The sequence below is a fragment of the Caretta caretta genome, chromosome 12, assembly GCF_965140235.1.
Source record: "Caretta caretta isolate rCarCar2 chromosome 12, rCarCar1.hap1, whole genome shotgun sequence".
In the NCBI taxonomy this organism is placed as follows: domain Eukaryota; kingdom Metazoa; phylum Chordata; order Testudines; family Cheloniidae; genus Caretta; species Caretta caretta.
In genome coordinates, this window is record NC_134217.1 from 21,700,425 (window position 1) to 21,727,378 (window position 26,954).

General features: G+C 39.8%; 1 protein-coding gene across 15 annotated transcripts in view; it reads left to right on the top strand.

The window, feature by feature from the left end:
- ZNF536 (zinc finger protein 536) overlaps positions 1-26,954 on the top strand; it is a 406,360-nt gene that overhangs the window by 146,665 nt on the left and 232,741 nt on the right. For 4 of the 15 annotated variants that reach the window (XM_075118395.1, XM_075118394.1, XM_075118397.1 and 1 more), the window contains one exon: positions 8,296-8,359. The exons of the other annotated variants lie outside the window; for them this stretch is intronic. The gene's annotated coding sequence lies outside the window, so the exon portion shown is untranslated. The remainder of the gene's footprint in view (positions 1-8,295; positions 8,360-26,954) is intronic. 15 annotated transcript variants of the gene reach the window in all.

Below are 26,954 nucleotides of genomic sequence, written 5' to 3' on the forward strand. Positions count from 1 at the left end.
CAATCTTCCCAGACAAAACAGGCTGGAACACCTTTAACTACTCCTAGTAATAATCTATACAGGGTCAACATTGATGTGCAAGAAAACAGAGAAGTTATGGAAGTGAAGTCTTGCCTCTGCTGAGTACCTAATTTTTTTCCCAACATTTGTTCATAAGTAACCAATGTGATAAAAGACGACTGCATGTATTTAATTCTTTGGATTACATGAACCATGTTAATGATGTGGTGAAAAGCAGATCTATAAGTACAGAACTCATTTTCAACCCAAAATACCTTTGCTATTTCCAAACATTTGCGCTGTTTCATAAATGCCAGGGAGCTTAGTCCACTCTAAGCCTGCAAAACTATATTCATTAGTATTTATTCTCTTAATTTTTCAATTATTTTGTTGCTAGGAGAGTGCTTTGGGTGGAAAAGGATCTGAGATGGGACCCAGATCACCTTCTTTGTAGCTCTGGAACTCAAATGGCTAAATACATTGTAGATATTTCTTTCCACTCTTGGCTGACTCTTAGTTTACCAAGTTGCATCCAGCTGCCATGAAGCTTCCCTCCCAAAACCTGAAGTTTATAAAAGTGGTGCTAGAACTGCTAGTCTGTTTCTTATTCAACGTGCTCAGTTTTATACTGCTGTGAAGAAAGTTGGAATTAAACATGCACATTAGATTTTTAGTGAACTGTCCATCACTTAAATTTCTGTACTCTATATACTTTATGGGCAACATCTTTGGCCCTCGGTATGGCACCTTTGCACCACTGTGAGGCAAAAAAGCCATATAGCCAAGAATAGCCCCATATACTTTGCAGGAGCTAGAATCACATTTTATGATAGGAACTCCTGAATTCACAATGTTAATTTTTTTTCTGGTAGATGCAGCTGTGTAGTCCACTTAGGTGTGTGTGCGCCCAGTGCACCAGAGAAAGAGAAATTTGCCTAGCAGTTCCTGTAAAAGTGCGGCGTGTGTGCTTTATGACCATAGCCCCTCCCCTAGCTATGTAAGATGGCACCAGCCGACCCTCTCTCAGTTCCTTCTTACAGCCCATGATGGGAGTCGGAGCTCTGTGTGATCTTAGCCTCACAACCTCTCAACTAGTTAACATTTTTCTTTTGTTGTATATGGTTAGTTGTACCCAGTGTTAGAGTAGGTTTAGTTGTAGTAGTTTGTTTCCCTTGGTGATGCCCTCACCAGGGTTTGAACATTGTCCTTCATGTGGGGGAGCAATCCTCAACAGCGATCCACACAGGCAGTGCTTGCTCTATCCTGGCAAGACCCACGTCAAGAAGCGTTATGCGATCTTCAGACCAATTGAGAATGCTCTAGGTCTCGAGGTGACTCTTCCACCTCCCACTAGGAAAAGCGTGGACCGGCATGGGGTTGGTGACAGCTTGTGGGATGGCATGGATAACTTTAACCCTTCCCTGGTACCAAGTAGGGAGGTTAGAAACCCTGTACTGTTGGCTCCGGTTCTGGCCTTTGGGAATCCATCGAGTCCGGTACCAATGAGGGAGATGCCTGTACCGACTGCTTCCATGTTAACGGCAGGCATCTATAGACCTTGGCCTTTTGGTCCCATCCTCTCCTTTGGTCCAGGACTTTGCCAGGGCTGCATCAACTATAACCCCTTCATTTGAATGAGCCGCTGAACCCTGGGGTCTGTTGACACCGCACCCAGTGTTTCTCCTTGTGGACGCTGGGCTGGTACTGAGATCAGAATGGTGGACCTCCGTCCGGGGATTCTCCTTGACACAGCTGCAGTTGACACCGCGTATGTTTCTGTGGTGGCTTTCTCTGCCTTCAGTGTTGGTACCATCAGATAATCTGGTCATCCTGAAGATGAAGGCGGATCAGACCAAGCTTATTCTCATTGCCCCGATGTGACTGAGACATTGCTGGTTCTCCGACCTTTTCACGCTGTCTATTCAGCCTCCAATGCTGCTTCCCGCAGGCGCCAACTTTTTTCCACTCCGGTGGGTGCTCGCGCCTCTCCCATCACCAGCCCCGCCCTCTCCTCCACCCCCGCCCCAAAGTCCCTGTCCTAACTCCGCCCCTCCCTGCCCCTATTGGACCCCTCCCCAAATCCCTGCCCTGGCCCCACCTCCTCCCCCAAGCATGCCATGTTTGTCCTCCTTCCCCCTTCCCTCCCCCCCCGGCTTGCCGCGCAAAACAGCTGTTTTGCGGTGAAGCGCTGGGAGTGAGTGGGAGAAGCAGGACGTGGCAGGGAGAAGCAGGATGTGGTGGCGGCGCGCTGAGCGGAGGAGGCGGAGGTGAGCTGGGGCAGGGGGGTGGGGTGGGGAGCTGCCACTGGGTGCAGAGCACCCACCAATTTTTCCCCATAGGTGCTCCAGCCCTGGAGCACCCACAGAGTCAGCGCCTATGCTGCTTCCTCTCCACCCCAATCCGTTCACTCAGAATCACAGCTGCACCTTGTATCCCAAGCTCAGTTCCCTGCATCTCACAGTGTGGCTGCTGCATGGTTGAATGAGGAGGAGGCAAGGTGTTTGGTGGCTGTCCAGCAAGTCCTGCTCAACAGTAGAAAATCCTCTACCAGAATAGCCGATTCAGAAGAATGGAAGTGGTTTTCGGTGTGGTCATTAGCCCGCAGAATCCAACCGATGCTGGCTTCTATGCCGGACATCTTGGACTAGCTGATACACCTTCAGTCCTTGGGGTTTGCACTTAGTTCATTAAAAATACATCTGGCACCAATACTGGCATTTCATCCCCCTGTTCAGGGAAGGACAGTCTTCTCCAATGTCATGGTAACAAGATTCTTAAAAGGGCTTCTTCGTCTACATCCTCCAGTCTGAAAGCAGTTCCCCTGTGGGACCTAAACATGGTCATAGTGTCTCTGATCGGTGCTCCGTTTGAGCCCCTAGCATCTTGTCCCTTTCTGCTCTTGTGTCAGAAAACTGCTTTCCTGGTAGTGATAACATCCACAAGGAGCAAGTGTGAGTTGCAGGCTCTGATGACAGAACCTGCTTATACACAATACTCCAAAGACAAGGTGACCATACAACCACAATTTTTTTGTGTAAAGTGGTCTTTTGGTTTCATTTGAACCAGGCCGTGTATTTACCTGTGTTTTCCTAAGCCACGTTCATCTCTGGAGGAGCAACATCTCCATACCCTGGATGTCAGGCGATGTCTAGCCTTTTATCTGGACAGGACTAAACTGCTTTTTGTGCTTCACCTCATTTGTTTGTATCATATGTAGACCGCATGAAGGGTCAACCAGTCTCTTTGCAGATGACCTCCAAATGGATAACATCCTGCACTTAGATGAAATAGCCTTTGCTATGCCCCTGCAGCGTGTGCAAGCTCATTGTACAAGCATGCAAGCAACGTCCATAGTGTTCCTCAGTGACGTTTCCATATTGGACATTTGCAGGTCTGCTATGTGGCTGTCGATACATACATTCATGAACCATTACTCGATAACCGCATCTTCCAGGGCAGATATGAGCTTTGGAAGAGCAGTCCTGCAGTCCTTGTTTAGGTAGACTCTGAGCCCCACCTCCTGGCAGGAAGGGGTACTGCTTGTGAGTCACCTGAGCGGAATGCATCTACTCGAAGAAGAAGAAAGGGTTACTTACTGTCTCTGTGGTTCTTCGAGATGTAATGCAGACATGTATTCCACAACCCACCCTCTGTCCCCTCTGCATCAGAGTCTTGTGTCCCGGTAATTCAGTGTGAAGGAACTAATGGAGGGGTGAGGTGATGCTGCTTCATGTAGCCAGGGAAGGGACTATGGCCATGAGGCATGAGTGCTGCCCCTCAACAGGTCCTGCTAGGCATATTTCTCCAGCGCTGCATGCGTGCACACCTAAATGGAATACACATCTGCATCACATCTCGAAGAACCACAGTCACAGTAAGTAACTCCTTCCATTGCCAGGAAATATTCTTAGTTCCCATCCTCACAAAATGATAGCTGTGACTTGTGGTTGAAAATACTCATTGACATACAGTGATGATTATTTTTTACTATGATTATTTTTCAAGGATGGGATTTTCATTATGCTCTCTAGGTGCTCCAGCTCCACTCCCCAGGTCTCAACTCCCCTGATGTCCAGTCTGTATCACATAGACAATTTAACTAGGCTTCTGGCAGATTTTTTGCCCGCCTCATTCATCTGGCTTTGTGTAAATCGAGAGTGGGAGGGGAAAGCCGCCTTTCCATTCAGAGCGGTATCTTCTAGTTCAACATTTTTCATCCCTTAAATTTTTATGACACAATTTCCTTATTTAAGACTCACTGTTGCTGGGTGACAACTGTCATACTGCTAAAGCATCTTAGAAATCCACAGCCTAGTTTAATATGTTGTATCACAGTGACTTGAACACTCAAATACGTTAGCAATACCTATTCTGCTATTCTTGTTCTGTCAAAGCTAGAAAATTCTGACTTGTCTAATAAACAGATAAACCAGTCACTAAATAAAAGCATAAACATTGGTGACTTTGTGCTTCTTATAGGCTGTATAAGCGAGAGCTCTGGAACAGCAGAAATGTGCACAAATCAGGCATATGTATATACTGACCACTACTGACAGACTCTGTTGGTCAGTCTGCTGCTCCGAGTTTTCACTGTTCTAGACTATGGTCAGCTATGCTGCCATGGTCAGTGGTGGCCCACTGTACTAAGTTATGCCCAGCTTGCTGGTGGCACAGACTGTTGGGCTTCCAATGCAGATTTCAAGTGGAATGGCAACTGATACAAAGCTCCTGTTTTGGCACCCTTCACCCATCTAGACTGTATTCTTTCTTCCTCCCCAGTTTTTCTTCTCCCTTGAACCCAGGCAGCCTCTCATATTCTGGGCAGTTGTTTTTCATGGCCTTTGCTAGAACTCTTATTAGGATTTACCCTCAACTTGAGTCCCAACAAGGAATCTAGGGAGAGAAAGATGAGAGTGGAATGGTCACCTTTGGAACTGACACAGTTCAGTCTGTGGTTGCTGGCTTCTTTTGCCTGGCCTGTGGAAGCATAGGAAGACACAGGATACCTTCTATAGAAACACTGGGTTAGCAGTAACACAATTAGACTCTTCTGTCAACAGTTCCTTCTGTACATCTGAAGGCGCTTGTATGGTGGAATGGATGCTTCAGATTAGGTAGGTAGAATCCCTCCATCCCTCACAGCTATTATGGCTCTGAATGGATGTCCCTAGGACTCTCTTCAGTTTTCAGCTATTTTAATTGATTCATCAATAGTAGCCTGAAGGATCATTTGGCTTCATCCATTGTTTGGGAGGTTTTTTGAACTAAGTTAAGAGAAAGAGCCGTTAAAAGAATAACTTAGCTTTTGGGGGGACCAGCTGGACACCTTAAGAATAATAAACCCTGCCAGAAGGGGCCACGTCTCCCTCAGCCTCTCACTTTAAGGGATTTAGGATGGGAGGTTCATGACTGCTTCACATTTCTCCAAGTACACCTGGAATAGTTTTGTAGAGGAGTCTTCATATTGGCAGTGTCTGCTCTCCCTCCTCAACAAGTCTGACTGGTAGTCAGAGTTCTCTGTTTCTACAGAATAGGACTGCAGCCATCCAAGACAGATGGGTCCTTTCAACTGTGACAAAGGCATGAACCATCAATCCTAGGTGGTGTCATTCAGAGGTTGTTTCTTGCTCTGGGCTTGACTGTCAGTACAGAAAAGAGATCAAAACCTAGAACACCTTGGGGCCTCCAACACTCTCAAATGGCTCATCTTTTCACAATCCCTGGACAGAATGGAAAAATCAGGAGATGGTGCTTAAGAGTTTATTTGGTCTCATGGTATCATGTCAAGATCTGGTACCATGGTCTAAGATCTGGTCTTATGGTCCAAAGGCAGTTTCTCAAAGTAGAAATCTGGTCAAATCCAAGAAAAAACTCCCTATCTCCACCCTCTACACACTTCTTTGTCAATGAAGAAATTTCTGAGTTAGTAGAAATGCAAGGAGAATATATTGAATCACCCCTAGAGCATTAAGATGTCTCTTAAAACGTTTGGTACCCTCCCATTGAATAAATTCACTTCATTCCAAGCTGTTCTTTCCTGGAAGGTATCCTTCTTGATGACCACTACCTCAACTGGCAAGATGGGGGGAACCAAGTGCTCTCTTGCATTTCCCAGTATGGTCAGAATGGTCCTATATGTGTGCCCTAATTTTCTTCCTAAAGTTTATCATCCTCTCACCTGAATTAGACTATTGCTTTGCTAATTTCTGCTCTAAATCCAAAGAATAAAAGGAGGAAGTGTGTCATAGCCTTGATGTGCGCAGGCCATTAACATTTCTGGAACATTTCTGGAACCTCAGAATTTAGATGCATATATACCAGGATGAGAAGAATGATATAAATAGACAGAGACTCAGAATCCCTTCCTGAGGGCTTCTCAGTATCCCAATTCCTATTGGTGAGGTGGCTTCAGTCTTGTATAAGAGAAAGTAGCAGGTTTTCCCCACCAAGTTAAACCCAAAGCCCAGTCTTCACTTACAACTATAGTTTCCTGGGGGCAAAAGTGGAAATTATGCAGGGCAGTTACCTGGCTCATGGGGGGAGAGAGAGAGAGAGAAGGAAGTGGTATCTGGCTGACTGAATGGTACGAAAATGGGAGCTTTTCATTAGTCGCCCTTCCTTTGGACATCTGCATGGGAGGAGATGGCCCCTTTAGTGAGATCTCAGAAAGGAATTAGGAGCTTAAAAATTCTCCTGTTTGTTTCTGCACGTTTCAGACAGCTAGTCAGAAAGCCAAAATCTGTGATGCATATATAAGTCAAATACTGTATACATTATTACATCTCTTACTGATACAAAATTGAACCCTACTTGGAAATGAAGGACCACACTGCACTACCAGTGACAGATGACACGGCTCTCAAGCAGATGAGAGACCCTAGAATAAGTTAAATAGAGAGCAGAACAAAGTATGAATTGTGCATATTGCTTAATCCATTTTAAAAAGAAGACACCAACATTAATTACTAGAATGATGTCCTTGCCAACAGAATAATGCACAGTGCCATCCTATTCCATCCCACCTCCCTTCCATGTATAGGCCATTAATTAGTGCCTTTACAAAATGAGTCTTGTAACTAAGAATTTAGTCAGATTCATGTACAAATATAATTTTGAAAAGGGTACTTATGATGAAGCAGCAAGAATGCAAGCTGCCCATTGGCGAAACACTGATTACATAGGCTGTCTTGAAATGTTTTGGAGCACTATGCAGTCAACCTGCACATACTAAACCATATTGGAACTTTGTAAGCTCCCAAAAGACCATGTGATATACTGATGTGGTTTGGATATGGGATGGTCCCTCTACCAACTTGTCTTCCAGTTAATTTTTCTTGAAATGGTACATTTAACCACTTACTCTCTGTACTATTGTGGATCTGTATCAGCTTGAGATTCAAACTATATGGAACAAACCAGTCTAATGAAAAAAACCCCTTGCAGATTCAGTTCAGTTTCCTGTTTAGCTGGTGAAATAGAACTTATTTGTTTCAATTAATGATTTGTGACCATCTGACCACCAAGAAAGCTAAGCCATATGCAGACACTGAAGATAAGAATACCCACCCTGATGATCCTCATGTGTCACCAGCATTGTTGATGCTTTGCCTGTTGAGGTCTTACTTCAGCAAGGAACTTAAGCACATGCTTAACTTCATGCACGTATGTAGTCCCATTGACTTACCTAAGTTAATACAAGGTTAAGGGTGCAGCATTAAAATCAGGAAATGCAAAAGTGAAGGTTCGAAAAGCAACATTAATGTGACCATATTGTGCATCCTATATGCTTATGCTATGCATTTTACATCATCAATATTTATTTAGTTATTTATTTAACCATTGCCACTGGGACCAGCCACATCAGTCTCTGCTCTTTGTTGTATGGGAAGTCCTTCAAATGATTTTCACTGTTTGAGTCACATTTTGGGAGGCACCTCTTAGGAATTCTTACACAGGTCTCCAGAGGGGACAATGTAGTTCAGCATGAACATAAACTCACTGAGATGTGAAAAATTGTAGGTACATTTGATGGGAGACTCTCCAGGATGAGCAGCAGGCCCAGTAACACTACTATAAACCTGGAGCCCGTAGAAATTTGAATTGGAACTTTTAGAGCAATAGGAAAATATGTTTTTCATTGTAAATCAATGTAGTTGCTCTTGTGTTTGAAACTGTTCTATGTGAGGACAGATGCATTAGGCCTCATTTTATAGGCATTCTTCTTGAGGCTTATGGGTGTATATTGCAAACTTCTGGAACTGTCTAAACTTTTCCTTATATTTTTCCTTCATTTAGGGAACACACAGAGCTGACCGCAGACTGGGTTATAAAATAAATGTGTTTTATGTTCATTTTGCAGGTATGTTACTTCTCATTATTATATAATTTGTGACTTGAGGTCTGTCTGTAAGGACATGGTTATAGCTGAAGAAAAGTATTTAGCAATTTATATGAGTTCAGTATGTCAATGATGGTAGACTTAAAATTAGACATACTTGCTTTGTGCTGGGTTTGTGGGAGCGTGTCTGGATGTGTGTCACGGTATCCCTGTGTTCTGCCTGCCTCCAGAGAAAAGGGTTATTTTAGGGTATCAGTCCCACTCCTTGGGAACGGATCAGGCATGTGGAGCAGATCGCTTGACGTAGTGCAGGTGCACCATCAATAGCAAGCTGCATTAATTGTTAATGGGTTGTCCATAGAAACTTAAAGATAGCCTGCAAGTGGTTTTTTATTTTTTTTAAGTCCATAATGATTAGGAAAATAACCATAATTTGCCATTATTTCAACACATTATTACTTTTCCCTTTTCTCCTTCTTAGGTCTATACTGTGTTTGTTTTCTGATCATGTTCTTCTTACTCCACTGACATGGCCCAAAATGCACTGAGTTGGTACGTGAGCACCCTCAGTGGAACAGAAAGTCCAAGTCCTGTGGAGTTTTTTTCCCCTTTGTTTTTATTTTCACCACTGAGGTTTTACTTTTTGTTTTCCTTCAGAAAACCATAGAGGACCATTTAGTAATGAAAAAAACTGAACTTACCTTTTCCTCTACTTGCTGTTCCAGTGCTAATCAAAAGTGACATTGAGGTCACCAGGGCATCTCTGAGCGGGAAGAAGGTGAACAGAGAAGAACTTGTGGATCTGTTAAAGAAGAAGTAGGAGAAATTGTAGAGCAATGCATTGCTCTACCTGTGGATTATGGTTATTTTCCATGTTGGCTTCACTGATATTATGGCTGATTACTTTTTCTTTAAAACTTTTTGCAGATTATCTTTAATGATAGGCTGGTATGACCATCATTTTTGGTGAGTTTTTCAGCTTTTGGAAGAGATTTTACAGGGGGAGAAAAGTTCTCCTTAGTGTACAGAAAGTGTAGTGAAAATATAAAGATAAATTCTTGCTTGGGGCACATAACTGGCTGTTATTTAAATCAGTAGGCCATGACATACAGTGGTCCAAGTTCTGTCCTGCATGCATAGAAGGGGTTTAAAGGTTTGAGCCTCAGTCAAATCCCATCAAAGTCATTGGAAAGACTTCTGTTAAGGTCTATGGGCTTTGGGTCAGGCCCTTGATGTTTATATTTAAAAGGAACATTTAACGTTGTACGGAATAGTGCACAAGTTTAGATACCAGGAGCTGTATGAAGATTTTGTTGCCAATTCAAGCGCTGCTTCATTTCAGTGAACAGATCCTGCAGAAAAGTTTATAGTTTTTCATGGAAAGTCTGTATAATTTACGTGTTCTAACTAGACCAGCAAAACTCAGTGTCAGACGAATTTCACTTTGAGTTTTGTTTTAATATTCTCAGTGTGATTCAGCTGTGAATGTGTCCTTGATCCCCTCCAAAGGTACTACAAGAGGTAGCAAAATACTGTGGTTTTATAGCTGTTAATATTATTTGCTATTTACTTCAACTTCAGAGGGTTTTATTTGGGATAGGGGTAAAGATTCTGTACTCAGTCATCTCTTCTTAGTTATTTGTAGTAAAGTAGTGCCACGAAGGGCCCAACTGAGTTCAGGGGCCCATTTTGCTTTACACTGTGCAAACACAAAGTAAGCGACAATCCCCGCTGCAAAGAATTTAAAATCTAAATGGACAGGAGAAATGAAGAATTTATTATCCCCATTTTGGGGATGTGAAACTGAGGCACAAAGATATTAAATTGACTTATCTTACGTCACACAGGAAGCTTCTGCCAGAGCCAGGAATTGAACCGAGGTCTTCTAAGTCAAAGTCTAGTGCCTTAACCACAGGATCATGGCTCCTGCTTATGGTGTTTTCCAATCTTCCACCATTTGTTTCATCTCAGGCCCCATATTAGACCAACTTCCTTTTGGCTAGGTTGTTGGGAAATGGTTTTTTGCCCTCCTAATAAAATTTTTGAGATTTAAAAATTGGGACAAAAACTCAAAATCACAAATTTATGCAGACCAAAAATCAAAAAAAATTTCGGATTGAGTTATTTTGTCTCAATAATTTCAAAATGTTTCATTTCACGTCTATTTTTTGTGCATGTTTAATATTTTAAATCAAGGTAAATTTTAATACAAAAAGTAATTTTGAACTGACAGAAGGAAATTTTTTATTTAGAAAATGTCAAAACAAGAAGTTTCAGATTTTTATTTTTTTTTGAAACAGGAAATTAATTGAAACCAATCCTTTCCCACAAACAGTTTTGGTTTCAGTGGATCATCCTTTTTCAATAGAAAAAAATGTTTCATTGAAAAATTCCCAACCAGCTCTACTTTTGGATGAAGTGGGCAAGATGAACCCAGAAACACTGCATATAGATTGATAACTGATGCTGGTTCAGGTACCTTACCCCTGCTTCCAACAACTACCAGTGGGGGTAACTAAAAGCTTCCAGAGTGTTTCTTGGTGGGTCAGTAGCTCCGCATCAAACATTTATAAAAGAAAAAGTTCATAATGGCCAGAAATGTGTCATTTGAAAACACCCACCTTAATACAGGTGTTTCTCTTTCTCCTCTCTTTTTTTAACCATACATCTTAACTAGCTCTCTCTTTGTAAGCTTTGTAACAGAAAACTGCAAACAACTAGCACATTGGAATCAGATTATTTTTTCTAAAAAGGCACTGGTTTACAGCAAAATTGTCCATGATAGATATTAGTTTAAACATTAAGTTGCGGTACAAGAAGACATGCATGCCTAATGTTGGAAGTAAATCATATTTGTTCCTAACACGCTGGAGAAATTGTTCAAGAACAGTTCATCCTTCTGTAAATATTGCCCCAAGGACAACAAGACCTTTGAGTTGTCTGCTGCACATGTGCCACTTGCATAAGTTCAAACCATCCAGGGCTAGTTTTAATGCACACCCAACTTTGCCAGAAACGTTTCAAGTTTCTGGCAAACTTTTCAAGCTTTTGTAACTTTATGGACCTTTCGTTTGGGCTTGATCTATTTTCCCCTTTGTCAGGATTTCTGTTTGGATTTGCATTGCCTATTCTTATCATCCCCAGTTCCTGTCAAACACATATTCTTGTATATGTTCAAAAGTTCAAGTTGCTAAAACACTACACTTTTGTAGGATAGAGGGGATAGTCTCATTTCGTCACCTTCTTGGACAAATGCCATGAAGGTAGGGGAGCGTGACCCGTGTCAGAATAGGACCCTGGGTGATGAGTGGCTCCTTTTTATATAAAAGATGCCAACGAAGAACGAGAAGTTCTTTTGGGGGGAAAAAGCTCCCATTTTCTGTTCAGATTTAGCACTGGAGGTGACTGGAACTAAAGGTGTTCTTGAAATTGCAGAAAAACCTTTTCTTGACTTCTAGCAAAAATATAATTATTCCTCCCACCCATCACTGAGCAGTGTGATGGTCTATCTATCTATATCTGCCTTCCAAATGTAGGAGATTTTGTTCTTGTGTTGAAAGTACAATGTTCGGAATCAGGAGATCTGTTGTGTGTTCCTTACATTCCTCCAGATTTCTCTGTCACCTTGCACAAGTTGTTGGGTCAACATTTTCAAAAGTGACCATTACTTTCTGTGCTTCAGTTTTTGGATGCTCAGCTGGAGGCTCCTTAAGTTGGCCCAAAAGTTGGACACACACAATCAGTTTTAAAAATTCTGTCTGTAACCTTGCAATGAATCAGTTTCCACATCTGAAAAATGGGGATAATACCAGTTACCTACTGTGCATACATCACAGGAGTGTTGAGACAATAAATTCATTAATACTTATACAGAGTTTTGAAATGCTCAGACAGAAAGTGCTATTTAAGGGCGAAGTATTCTTTGTCTTTTTATGTATTTAAATAGAATACGATAACCATCATCATGAACTATTTATATCTAAACTATTCATAAAAGTGACTCTTGGTTAGAAGGGAGTCTGAATTAATTCCTTGGACCCAAATCCCCAAAATGGTAAATAATATTTTAGTTTTTTGAAAAGGGCCCAAGAGTTACCTGTACTATTGATAAAATGTAGTCTTGTGTTAAGGGAAGGTTTTGAGATGAAGAGTAGTCAGTGGGAGTTTTAATTGCAAAAGGATTGCAGAATATGACACCCTGGGAGGGTTGCACCTTTGTGTATGTGGAGGGCCCTTGAGAGTGGAAAATCTGCCTGGCATGGTCATGGAGGCGCGTCAAGGTCACAGCACCCACCACCATCTTCTGCTAGGGAGATCTGTAGGGGACCAGCACTACCAAACAAAGTAGGTGGTGCTTGCTGAGAAGGGTGGGTGGTTAGGGCAGCTGCTGACAGTACCAATTCAGTACATCCCTCAGTAGTCTCCACCCTAAAGACTCTGTGGGACTTCTGTGTGTTTTAAAACTGCTCTCCCCTAGTGTAACCCCTGAGTGGTGACAATGGTGAGAACATTGCTTGCCCTCAGGTGGGGCTGACTCCCCTCAGGAATGCAGCAGGCTCTGATAGGAAGGAGCAGTTTGTACCTCCCGACCCAGCAAAACAGAATCCTGCCCATAGCCTTTAATTCCTCAGAACAAGGAAGTTACTGTATTGTTTTTGTTTTATTTTGTCCCTCTAGGTATTCAGAGTATTCTTCGTTAATCTTCCTTATTTATTTAAATGTTAATTGGTCCTTGTTAATTTGGTTTTTTGTGCTGAAAGCCAAGGTCAAGAATGAGACCACCTATATTCGCCCTTAGCATGATTACATGGTACCATACTGCTTCTTGGAGAAAAGTAACAAGAGGCCTCTTCCTTGTTTTAATGTAACCTTTATGTTAGGAAAAGAGTTGGAAAGAAGTTGAGTAGAGAGAGAGAGAAAATGCATGCTTGACACTATCTTGAAGGGCTGAATGATTAAAGGGGCTGGTAAATTAGAAGACATTTGTTTTGAAAGCAAAATATCACTTACCCCCTAAGAAACAGACATTTGTGGCCTTGGGGTTAGGTATAAAAATAACACAATCGTTCTTGTACTTAGAAAGGTTGGGAGTGCTAACAGTGGAACCGGAAAGTACTTTACCTTTCACGTCTTCACCTATGTGCAACTCTCAAAGCCGCTGCTTTTGGTTGTTGCCCCAGTAGCAATAACTTCTGAGAACACCCATCCCTTTGCCAGGCATGGCCATTTTACAAGATAAAAGCAGGATTTTTCTAAAACAGATTCTGTACCATGGGGCAAAACCGTAAGTAAACAAACAGAGCTATCATAACACTTTAAATAGTAATCAAATATGTTTTGCTGTTTGCATTCAAAGGGGTGGAAAGGTAACTTGACAAGATGAAAGAAGGAACCAGATTTGTGTTCCTTCCCCCCTGTCTCCCCAGTAACAGGTAGAGAGTTTTAGTGAAGACTTCAAGGCAAAAAGAAAAAAGCATAGAATATACTGTTATGGTGTTATTTTTGTCTTTCATTTTTATGTCAACTTATTTGTACTTAAAGGAATCTTTCCAAAGAGTTAAGAAGCATCATTAAATAAAGACTGTGAAATGTGCAATATGGCTTATTTATTTAAATGTTAATTGGTCCAACGAACACTTCTAATTAGCTCTATATTTGCTTAGCAAAAAGTTTTACAAATTCCAATTGTGAAAAGCAGCTATTCTGAGCTGGTAAGCATGTTGCAGAATCAGCTATGATTTTTCTATAGTTCTCAGCCCTTGAAGGCACAATTTAATTTTTCATGTATGCATACTAGCAACGGTAAACACTTGCGAGTGTAAAGAACCTTCTTTAATTAGCTGCACAACAATTAAAGGATTCACAAACTAAATTGAACCCTGTCTCTGTGCTTACTAGCTGAATTCTACCACCTGTCACAACAGCACTTTGTTCAATCTGTTATGCAAAATCATTATAGCAATATAGCTGAGGGAAAAAAAAGAGAAAACAGCAATTATTTCTTACTTTTCTCTTGAATGGGTTATTTTGGGTTATACTGATGTCAGGTTCATTGAAGCTAACCTTTTGAAATCTGTAACAGCATAATACTTATATGGCAGGCATAGAATAGCTAGAAGAATATTTAGTTTTACCCTTTTAAGAGCAAGCAAGGAACATCCTTAAAGTACAGTACTTTCTCTGATCATTTGGGAAAAAAAAAAACAACTGTGCTAACTCTTGCAGCAGCCTGTTGTTTCTCTTCGTCAGACAAACAAGTGACAAACATCTAATAGTACAACATACTCCTTTATTATTAAAGCTTGTATACCTATGTAGAAACTAGTTTTAAAAACACCGTGACTTCTTAAGGTGTGGAGAGTTGTACCATTTAGTTTCCTTGTTCACAATTCTAATGTTCCTGTTTATTCATTATCTTTTAAAAATCTTTAACATGACTTAAAAATTAAACTTGCATACACTGGACTTTTTTTTTAATTGTGCTAACTTATTTCCTCTACTGGCAAGTGATTGAAAGCAAAGGAGGAGTTTTAGGTGTTTATAATGCAAGGCTTGGTCACGTTTGCATTTAAAGTGAAGTTCTCCTTAGTGCAGAGAGGATGCACAAAGCCTCAGACACCAGTTCAGCCCCACTTTGATTCTTTGTGACCGAGCTCTGGTGCAGTGGCTCTGCAGGTGGTCTTCTCCATGTATGAAGGACTCTATGTTGAGCCCTGATAAGCCTGTATGATGTGGGTCTAGGTGAGCCCCAAATTCTTCATAAGAATGCAGAGGGCTAGTAACTGAATAGGCTGGTTTAGCTGCTGTGGAGGGATTTCACTGCCTGTCAGCTGGGGTAGCCCCTAGAGTTACCTGCCTAAGTCTCACTTACTTTGTTCAGTGAGAGGTGAACTTCACCCCTGTTTCTCAACAGTATACTTCTTACTCAGGTGAAATTCCCAGTGAAACCAGTGGAGTATTTTGGTTTTGTATGGAGCACAAGGCTGGGCCATCAGTGAAGGGACAATATTTATATTTCTTGTTATTTCACTACAAAAGCTGGTGAGGATACTGGCATCTATGCAAGCTTTCATATAAAAGATATAAGGGTATATTTTGTGCATACATTCACCTTAACCGATGAGCTGAAAGTTGAGCTGCTTGCTGACAGTTCCCTAAATTCATATCAATAACATATTGTTAACCACTGTGACTGAAACTAAAAGTGTCTGCTGTTGGATAAAGGATACACGATATGGGCATTTTGTAAGCTGGGGTTATAAATGAATAACTATACTCATTCAAAGTGCCTACATTTTTCAATATTATAATATTTTAAATACATGCCCCTCTACATCATTTAGTGAAAATGTGGAAAAAGTACAAAGAAGCCTTTTGAAAACACAGAATGCTTTCCATAAAAATGCCATGAGGAAAATAAAAGCCAAAGGTCTAAAGTTGAGAAAGAATGTGTTTTTATATTTCTCATAGTTGAAAGCTGGAAGGGAGACTGTTGCTTTGTCTAAACAGCTCTATGATACATGGATAAATCTGCACTGAGAAATGCGAAACTAGAACTTACTAAATATGCCCTGTTCATGCTTCTTCAGTTCAAATCAAAATATCTGGCCTGTGCAGGATTAGGAAATGTCATTAATTGTGGATAAACTTACATTTAATTAAAAAAGAGATTTAATAATACTCAATATGTGCACCACTATAGATACAGAACCTTAACCTAAAAACAATATACTTCTTACTCAGGTGAAATTCCCAGTGAAACCAGTGAGGAGTTTTAGAAACAAAGCAATGTAATCTTAAAGTTCTGTCCAGACAGCTCATGAGTAGAGTTTGGCAAAGGAAACCCAAGCCCCTAAAAGTCACCTGCTGTGAGGCTCTTGATGCCCAGTCCCATGAAGTGATGATGCCCTATCTCCCACTGAAACAAGTGAGAGAGCACCTACTATGTCCTTGGTTAGGCACTCGAAACTCAACCCAGATTTCTTAAAAGGGCCCCTGAGCTTTTTGAACCTGTCCAGTTACTCTGTTTTAGGGCTAAAATTATGCAAGCTTTGCAGTTTTCATATTGCTATGCAAAAAAAATAGCTCAAATAGATTTCAACGAAATTTTCCTTTGAGTTTCTGGGTTAAAAAATTTGGAGCAAAATTCAGTATGTGTGAGTACTTCAAATTAAAACGTAGGGAAGGTTTACAAGAACGAGAGAAAATGAACTCAAGTCGCAGAGCTGTGCATAGCTCTGCTCAGAAGCCCCTGAAGTTCTCTCAGTGAAAGTAGCTTAATGTTTATTTGTATGTTATTTTCTAAACTATTATAGCAGAGTACTGTATTTCAATCTGTGGTTTTTGCGATCAGAACTCCTCAGCTTTTCTCAACCTACTATAGGGCAATAGCCTCTACGAATACTGTCAGTCAAGCTAAAGGGTTTGGTCAGAACCTTACTAGACTTGGCTAGAGTAGGCTGTTAAGAAAGTATTCCAGTTAGCAGAGTCCTTCTTCCCACTGACTTTGCAACCATAATTGAACCTGCCAGTGTCTGTCATCCTGTGACTGCATTTATCAGACCTAATTTGTCAGTGTTGTTGCCACTCACCTGTCAGCCATGAATGAGAAAGTTTCTCTGACTTCAGTCAGACACCCAGAATATTGTAATTAACAAAAAAAAAAATGTGTAAAGGCGTTTTATCCCACGGATATCTTTCAAATGTATTATATTCTTTTAAAAAAGCAGCAGCAATCAACCTCATTTATCCATCTTAGACATATCTGGAAGGTTTTCTGTGCTTGTTTCATAATGATTAGAGCTAAAGCAAGGATGCCCACACAACACGCAGGGCTACACTAGCATCTTATTGGGATACTGAAGCCCACACGAGATTTGCATCTACATTTACATAGATTGTTTTACCATAATCTTTGCTTATACCAGTGTCTTCCTTCATATAGGATATGTATAGTCAATCTGTTTCCTGTGCTTGATCCTGCAATGAAATTATAGGGTGACATTTATTCCTCACAAGTTTCACTCACTGACTTCAATGGGATGGCACAGGTGTAACCAAAGGCTGATTTTGACCCCTTATGTGACTTGGTGATATCATAATCATTTCCTTGTCCCTAGGTCATTGAGAAGGAAAGGCAAAGTTATGAGGCAAAATAATATTAGCCAGGTTAGAGACCATTTTAACAACAGCTAGGGAAATAACGAAAAGTATTCCCAAAGTCAGTTGCATTTGGTACAAATGTTCATGTTCAGTATTGTCTACCAATTCAAGTAGCCATTGAAAGGAATAGTATTAATGACAGCAATGTTGATTGACCATTTTTGTTTCTCTAATATGGTAGTCTGGAGGGGCAGGGGGAAAACATGTTGTATTAATATTCTCTGACCGCTGGGTATGTATGATTATAGCAGTTGCAGATCAAGCCATGTGTGTTTTTGCTGTGTACTGCAACAGCTAACCCCACATTTGTAAGACTACACCACTTATCTCAATGTGAAAGCATAACAGGAAGTATTAGTGGCTTCTAAAGTTATCAGCTCCACTGTTGTGTTCATGACAACGATCAATTAATAACATTAAATGACAACAGCAGTGATAAATTGTATCAATAGAGGTATACACAGACCAGAAGACCAAACTATAAAGAGGATTTGTATTTTCCAATGTTCCATTTTTCTAGGGTGACAATTAAGTAAAACTTTGCTATCTATTGCTAATAATGTTGCTATAAATGATGGTTGAGCTTCCTCCCTCCATCTCTTTCTCTATGGAACTCTGCAAAGAATTTGCTGGGTTCTGTCTTTTGAAGATCAAAAATATACAAGGTGTCATTGCTGCCATGAGCCCAGGTGCTTTATCTTCCCTTGATCCACCTGCTGCAGTCCAGCAACCCTGCCGCTTCACATTCCTCTTCCGCTCCTTGCACCTCTGCTGAAATGGCTGCAAACCTCTCTGTACTTTCTCACTGGGATTCCCCCTTTCCAACTCAGGATTTGTAACACATTCTTTTTTTGGAAATTATCATTAAAAATAAATTCATTCCAGTAATTGGGAAATGAGAACATGTAGTTCATATGTAGGGACCACTGCACCCCTATCTAGAAGACAAACCTACACTGTTGTCATGTCCGTGTTCTGGAGAGAGGGAAGAGGTGTGGGAGGGAGAGACTGGCAACTATCAGAATTCTGTGCTGACAGGCTCAGCACAGGTTAAAAATCCAGTTTTCACAGCAGTCATTTATGTTCAGTGGAAGAGAGATGTCTAGCTTCTTGAACTGAGCAATGAAAGTCAGGAGGCCTGGATTCACCTGGCTCTGTTACAGAGGGTGTAATGTCTATTTAAGTCAAGTGCAGAGTGGGATATTTTCACAGTGAGGTATGAGAATGTACAGTTAGGCATGCTTTTAAGACTGGGAGCATTTTCAAGGCTGTGGCAGGATTTTCAAGAGTTTGAAAATTTGGCCCCTGCTCTGGCTGTGTAATTTTGCTTATGTGCTTTGAAATTGAGTGCTTAGCCTCAGGGATTTTCAAGCATAAGCTTTCACAAAGTTATGGTACCCAGCTGTTGCTGTGCTCACGGTATGCTAAAGTGTTTCTGCCCTTGACCCTATCTCTGTCCATTGTGGTCACACTGGGTAACTTGATGAAGCAGTATAGACATACAAAATATCAGAATACCAACATGGAATGGATGAGTATGGATAATTCATCATCCATATTATGCCTGCCCAGAATAGCTAGTGGAAATATGTTGCAGAATAGGACATATGCAAGTTAAAGAAGTTTCACCCCCAAATTAATACATTTAAAAATAACACTTCAGGACACATCCATGGCCAGCTGCATCTAGGATCACCAAACATCATGGTAAACCAGGGGACACAGTCACCTTCATTATAGTAAGTTCTGTGCATGGGTTAGGGGATGGGCAGGAGATAGATGTTTCTTTGTTTGATGTGAGTAGATGCTGAGAATGCTCTCTTCAAACTCCTGCTTTCACAGGAACATTTGCTAATCCATCAGAGGGAAACTTGTTTGCTGGAAGAGGCACCTAGTCAAGGCCCCTCTTCTGCACTTGGGTGCTTGCATAAGAAGAGATTCCTGTATTGCTGGTGTTGAAACCATTAGATTCACCAACTTTTACCAGTAGCCCAACATCCCAAATACCATCCTTGCCAACTCACACCAAGTAGCTTGATAAATATCCCCACATTCACCCTTCCTGTTTCCTAGGCAGGGCACTCGCCTGTTTTCTAATGGGAAAGAGGATGTAGTGGGGCCATAACTCTTTCTTGGATTGACCCAGGACCCAGTGCAACTGCCTGTGATTAGAGGAACACAGATGACAAACTCCCTCTTGGGTAGTCAATGAGATGAAGATTCCATCTCTCAGAATGTTATGTGGACATATGGTTCATTCTAGATATGGTGGGGAAGAACAGAAAGACTGAACATAAAGGAATCCAGAATAATTTATTGCATTAATCTGGAAAATATATTGCATTAATCTGTTTGCTGCTGGCTGAAACATCTGCTTTTTTACTGGCTTAAGTTATATTGAAATAGGGTACTCTTATTCCAAAATAAAGGATGCCTGCACAGAGACTGGCACTGAAATAATTAAAGGTGTGAATTACATCTGATTTAGTTATTTCGGTTCCACGTAGCACATAGACAAGCCCTGAGTTCCTGTAGCACGTTCCATTGGTTTAAGCCATTTTCCTAGTAAAGAAATCCTCAGTTTTCACAATATACTATACTGTTCTGCTGGTTTAATATTCTACAGCAGTGGCCCAAAACACTATAGTAGCAGTATGGTAGGCTTTATCATTCAGGAAAATTCATATAATATATTTTAGTGTTTGGGTTAGTTAATGGACCTCTTGAAATGTCCTCCTTTCTGTTTACTATAGTAGCAGAAAGAAGTTAAGAAAATGTATTTCTTAGAGCTACTTGGGAATTTTTTTTCTTTTGGAGGGAAATTTTGATGAAAATGAAAACAAATTCAATTTTCAGAAGAATATATTGACTTTTATCAAAAAATGAAAATGGGAAAACCAAACATTTTATCCAAAACCTAACAATTTTTTAGTTGTAAAGGTTTCAGCTGTCTGACAAAAAATAATTTTTTTTGAGGAAAGTGGGTATTTTCCATGAACATTTTGGTTTTGTCAGAAAAGCAGTTTTCTGTCAAAAATGAGGACCATTTTCCAACCAGTCTTAAGTTTCTGAGGTAGAAAAACTGGAGTGTAAAGCACTATCCCATTCTGGATAGGCAACTTCCCAAGGGCTATGTATATGTAGCTGGGCAGAGGGATTCTAGACTAGGGCAAGGTTTGTTTAAGTAAAGCTTTTGTGATGAACATTTGTCTGGAGGATTGACTAGAGTTTTGGCTTTGAGATAGGTCAGTTTATTTGCCTGCTGCTGAAAGGGTGCACTTGTTCGTGAAGTTAGAAATCAGAAGGTCCCTGAAGTTCTATAACAGTCTAACTGATATGACCTAGTGTGAATAGCTGCTAGGGGGAAAGACAAGACACTGAAGAAACAACCATCAATCTATGGATGTTGCTGACTGCGAAAATTTAATTCTTATGGGATGGTTAATTTCTCATTGTAGCCATTTGAGTTGGTATTACCAATGGCATTTTAACCCACCGTGACCTGTGCCAAAGGTTCGAGTTCCCTAGAGTACAGTATCAGCATTAGCTGGGTGAAAAAAAACATTAGAAATATCAGGTTTGGAGATTATAGGAGGCCACAAGGAAGAGTGACCACAAGTAAATATACGCACAAGTTATTAAATATCCTTTTATTAATAGTTTCATTAAGCAGATGAATAATGCCACAAAAACATACATTCAGACAGAAACAAACCATGTAATGTCCAGCATCAATGATTTCATACAGACATGACCTGGGGAAACATTGAGATGAGAAAAGAAAAGGAGTACTTGTGGCACCTTAGAGACTAACCAATTTATTTGAGCATCTGATGAAGTGAGCTGTAGCTCACGAAAGCTCATGCTCAAATAAATTGGTTAGTCTCTAAGGTGCCACAAGTACTCCTTTTCTTTTTGCGAATACAGACTAACACGGCTGTTCCTCTGAAACCTGTCATTGAGATGAGAAAGATATGATTGTCAGGTGCCCGTCCTGTTGAGTGGTTCTTGATGTGCTTTCCTACTCACTAAGGCTAGGCAACACCTTTTATCCTGAATTTCTTTTATACCCACTATGCTACGCATACTATGCACAAATGTCAACCCCTTTTTCCTTATTGGCACTTTCGCATGCTATGAATTTTAGGGTGCCCCATTTCTCATAGGCTATCCCCAGACCCCTTATTTGCATTGGCATCTACATCAATGAGTTACCATAACAACCTGAGTTATTACAAAATCCTCTAAAATGTTACTATCAGGCATCTTGCGGTATTAACTGGTACATTGCAGTACATTTTGCAGTCTATTGCTGTCTAGTTTCCAGAACATCAGCATTTAACACATCTTTTACAGTAATCTTACACTTTCTTGATACAGGGTTCTCTCTGTCATCTAGTCATACCAAACTATTTCAGGCCCGATGCCTTCTGTGGCCAGGCTACATATCTTGCAAACCTCAAGTTTGTAGGCCTTGTGTTATAGCCTTATCTTATTTATACACGTAATACACACTTATCGGGGTACACAGTTATTAATCCTATACCCTTATAGTGTGATGCTATTTATATTTTACCACTTAAACCTACAACTCAAATCTAATCTATTACCCATACATTGATTACATAATTGCATAATTATATATAATTAGTTACGGCAGTTAGTGCTCACTTTAACTGTAACTAGTTATTTTTCATGTTTTTATACATAATGGTGCTTACTTGATGCCTGAATATACTGGCTTCAAAGACTGGAACAACTTAGCTCCTCTCTGCCTTTCCTTTTGCTCCTTACCTCTACTGCTCCCCTGAAGCCATGCAACTAGACACCCCTTTCATGTCCCGCTCCTATTCTGAACCCTGTGCCACGTTCTACATGACAGCCCCCTCCTGAATATAGTGCACCATGCCTTCACTTCTCCTCCCATGGCTCACTGGCTCATTGGCCTCCAGAATGGAGCAGTTTGGCCAGGGACATGCCAGTCACCCAGGCAAGGACAAAGAATCTACACAGACACATTTGGACATACAGTCCGTTGATATTATTCCCGGTTGCATCATTGCAGTATATGCTGATCATTCTGATGGAGCTGTAGATCCTGACAGAAGGGGACGGAAGTACTTATTAGTTCATACAGCTTTCCAGGGTCACTAACAATGCTGGGGAGAGGGCGAGGGGGTGGAGCTGTCATACTCAGGAATAGTCTCTGTGCCTGTGGGAACTTTCCTAAGGCAGCATCCATGCAAGCACCTCTTGGCTGAATCTGGTTTCAAAATCTTTGACCGTTTGAGGATCCAGAAATGTGTATGTAGTATGGATTCATCCTACTCTTACAGTGATGTAATAGTCGTATTACAAATGTGCTGGCCATTGAAAACTTGCAGCTTACTTTAGCCCCATAAAAGTACCTGTTGTGTAGGACTAATTAGGCACGTCTGGAAAAGAGAGATGTCTTTAAAATCATAAGGACATGTTATTTATACATTTCACTGGCAGTATGTCCTATCATATCTCATCACATAACCTGAAGTGATCTGTGGCAAATCAGAGACATGCATAAATGAATTAAATACTGCTTCAGAAAGAGAAGCAAATCTTAAACAGTTGTTTTTTAAGCATGTAGTTGATATATTGATTATACCTATGTCAGTTTCACAGGTAGTAAATAACATGTACTGCCCACAATTTTGATGGTGTATTGTGTTGTCCACTGTCTAAATTGACAGCAAGTATCTTGGAACAACCCTAATACCCCACAAACTGTTTGAAAAGGGCCCAAAATATTGTTGTGTGATCTTGGCTGAACAGTCTGTGGCATCATGTGGCATATCATATTTTCTATTTTAAATATGAATTGGTTATAGATTTTTTCAAATTATGTGCTATATTATATTTGTAGATGAGAGCTCTTATTTTCTTCTTTTTGTTTTTGACAGCCATTAAATATTTTCTTTCTCCTGGTGTGTGCAGATTTGGTAGGGAATGTATTTCTTAATTTGTTAACAAATGGGCTAACTTTGTGATCTTTGATCAGTCCTAAAATGATAGTTGAGCATGCAGTGTATTTTACTATGACTGGGTCTTTTGTTCCACTAGAGAAAATGACTTAATTTGTAAGAGAGAATTTTCAAAACATATGTAACTTTAACTGTCTTTTTTTTTTTTTTTTTTTTACTAGAACTGGGATTTCAGGGATGTGATGAATGTGAATTAAAGGCTTTTTATGACACAAGAGTAAATGGCAAAATGACTTTTTTTTTGTTGGCCATCCCACTTGGTGCAATATCCTTTCCCCAGAAACCAAAATTTTAGTCTTTCATATAGAGATAAAAATCATCTCAATGGGCAAATACACCAATTTCGAAACAACTCGTTGGCTCAGAGATATTCTGGTTTTGCATTTTCACTGGGAATATGTATCTCTGTCCCTTGAAATCCATCTATTTATTGCAGTGACACCTACTGCTGAGAGAGCTGATCCACAACAGGATCAGTTACTGTTAAACTTGGCCAAGAAGCAGCTCATGACTCAACCAGCAGATGTTTCTGCGGCTTAGGTCAAAAGGAACTTATGGACTCCCTTGTTTTTTTGCTTTACTCCTAGAATTAAATGCCAGGGAAGTCAATACCAGGTACAGGCAGTTGACCTGACCAGTAGCTGGAGAAACTGAACTAGGGCCCTGAGGAGCTGGACAGACTAAAGCATTAGTCTGTTGAGCCAGTGTGCTGGCTACAGTCCAGTAGTTTCAGACAACTGACTATCTGATTGTATGCCTGGATTTTAATAATAATTTTGTATACTTATTTGATGATTTGTATCCAAGCTTATGCTCCTGACAGGTGCCCCTGTGAACAAAATCTCACTGGGCTATCTTGTATGAATATTTCACAATCAATCATACTTTGATCTACATTGCATGTGTGCATTTTACATTATATTTAGTTTTGCACAAAATCAAATCCTAAGCCCCCTATGAAATGGAAATAAAATGAGCAACACAGCGCTGCAATCAGTTGTGCTTGGATTTAAATTGTTTTTACATGTAGGTGAATTGAGTTTTGTGGTTTTAACCCTTCTCCGTTCATCCCTTAAAATCGTAAGGACATGGGGCACTATCCTACTGTTCTGACCAAGCCAAAATTACATTTGCCTTTAGTAGCAGTTTGCTTGTGTCAGGACTGTAGGATTGAGTCTATAATACATATATATTGAGATAATATAATCAGTTACAGTACTGTAGGTTTACAGCTCTTCTTTCAATAGCATAGTGTCTTCAGATAGTAATAGAGGATTTAAAACACCTAACTTTCTATGGTCACAAAATGTATAAAACATGATGAAGTGGGAATAATTTCTAAACTTTGCAATAACTCCTGGAGTTTTTATTTTTACTATATAATATTAAAGTTGGAGCATTACAAGCTTAATTTAAGGCTATTCTATCACTTTTTCGATAAATCAGTTGAACTGAATTATCAGATATCTGCTGCAAGAGGTTGTCCAAACTGGGGAGAATTAAAAGAGTCTTTCACATTTGGAATTATATGGAAGTAAAAGTAAATGCATTTATGAAAAACAAAACAAAAAAAACCAAAACTTTCATTTCATTAAACATTCCACAAATTCAGTCCAGTTTTGCATCTTGGTGTCATTATCATGATGACTCTTGTGAAAATAAATTACTGAAAATAAATTAAAATGTGAATGCTTGCTTATAGCTAAAAACATTTTTATGCATCTTTTTCCTGAATAAACAAACAAAAACAAACAAAGCCTCCCAAAAAACAACCAACAACACGTAACAGAACAGGATTTCTGAAAAATGTTTTTGAGTTACTGAACTTTCAGCACCAATTATTTATCTTTCTTGTGTTTGGATCCTACCTTTTAAAATATACACACAATAAAATAGAATAAATTCATGAGAAAAGGAGATTTTGCTAAGTCACAAGTAAAGTAACAATAAATTAAACAACTTTCTGCATTCTTCTAATCTTTCTATTGTAATGTGAGAGTCAGATTTATAAATGCCTCTCCTCTTCTCTCAGTGAAACTTATAAATCACTGTAGTTTATAAACTACAATCAAGATCGTTTCATAATCCTTCACTTGTCGGTTAAGGTTCAAAATGCCTCACAAGCTGGAAAGTAGCCTCTAGTATTTTAGAAACTAAATAGTCTTCCCAATTCAGAATGGGAAAAAAAATGTAGCCTCATAGAAGTTCTTTCTGGTTTTGTTAAAGAATATAATTTTTAAGGTAACTTTTGGAAACCCCTTATTGTATCTACTCTCTAATATATGGAAATTACCCTGGAAGTGTAGGGTCATATTGTAACATCATTTTTAAAGCAGAACACCAACTGAACTCACTGAAGAGTTTGGTTAATGAGTGCTATAAAATCTAGCCTATAGTTTTGTCATATGTTTTCTTTCGTTTTCATTATAGTATTGATTGTTTAGTATTGGAAGATTGGTATCAATCCCAATAAATTTGCAGATTAGTCTCTGTTCTCAAACTTCACTGACCTAGTTGCGCAGTCACCGCATTACTAAAATGGATTTTAATAACATTTCCATAAGTAAGTACAACTGACCTATGTTGAAAATCAATGCTTTCTTTGCATTTTGCAAGAATATGCCCTTGCCCCCATATTTCTTAAATCTAATTACATTAGAAAAAAATGTATACACCCAGGACCAGATTTTCACACCAGTGTAAATCTGGAATAACTACACTGAATTGCATGAAGTTTTAAATGGGTATAAATAAGAGCAGAACGTGGCCTAATGTTTTTTGTATTCTATCAGATTGGATAGCAGTGTAATGATGCTTTTAAATATAAATGAACACCCTGCCACATACATTTCTGTTAAGATTTAACTATTTCCAGCTATGTCTTTTAGTATTGCCTACAAATCAGTCAAAGAAGAATAGGTCAACCACACTGCCCTACTGTTTATGTATTAATCATCTGGCAAATAAACCACTCAGTATCCTACCCACCCTCAGTAATATTTGTGATGTAATTTGTTTGGATGCCCAAATGTCACCAGCGTTGATTGTAAAAGATGAAAAAAATGTACTTGCTCAGCACACCCAGCTCTGGGCTAAAATGTAAGCATGAAATCTCTGGTTTATTTTTGTAATAATGTTTACAGCTGTTTAATGACCCTGAAAAGGTTCAGTAGTCTGGTGTTCTCTATTTCTTAACAGGAGTGTATTATGCTGATAACAACCGTAGTTAAACAGTTTCAGCTACCACAATAAGAACAATATTTAATACAAATTCAGTGTGTATTCTGTAAAGTTTCCTCAGTGATACTTGTTTACGAGTCACTTAGAATCAAAACAATCTATAGCTGACTATCTAGAATTTGTCAGTTGACCATATGTGTAAGATACACTTACAAGAATATTTCTAGTGGGAGAAATAAATTCTGAGGGCTAAATCC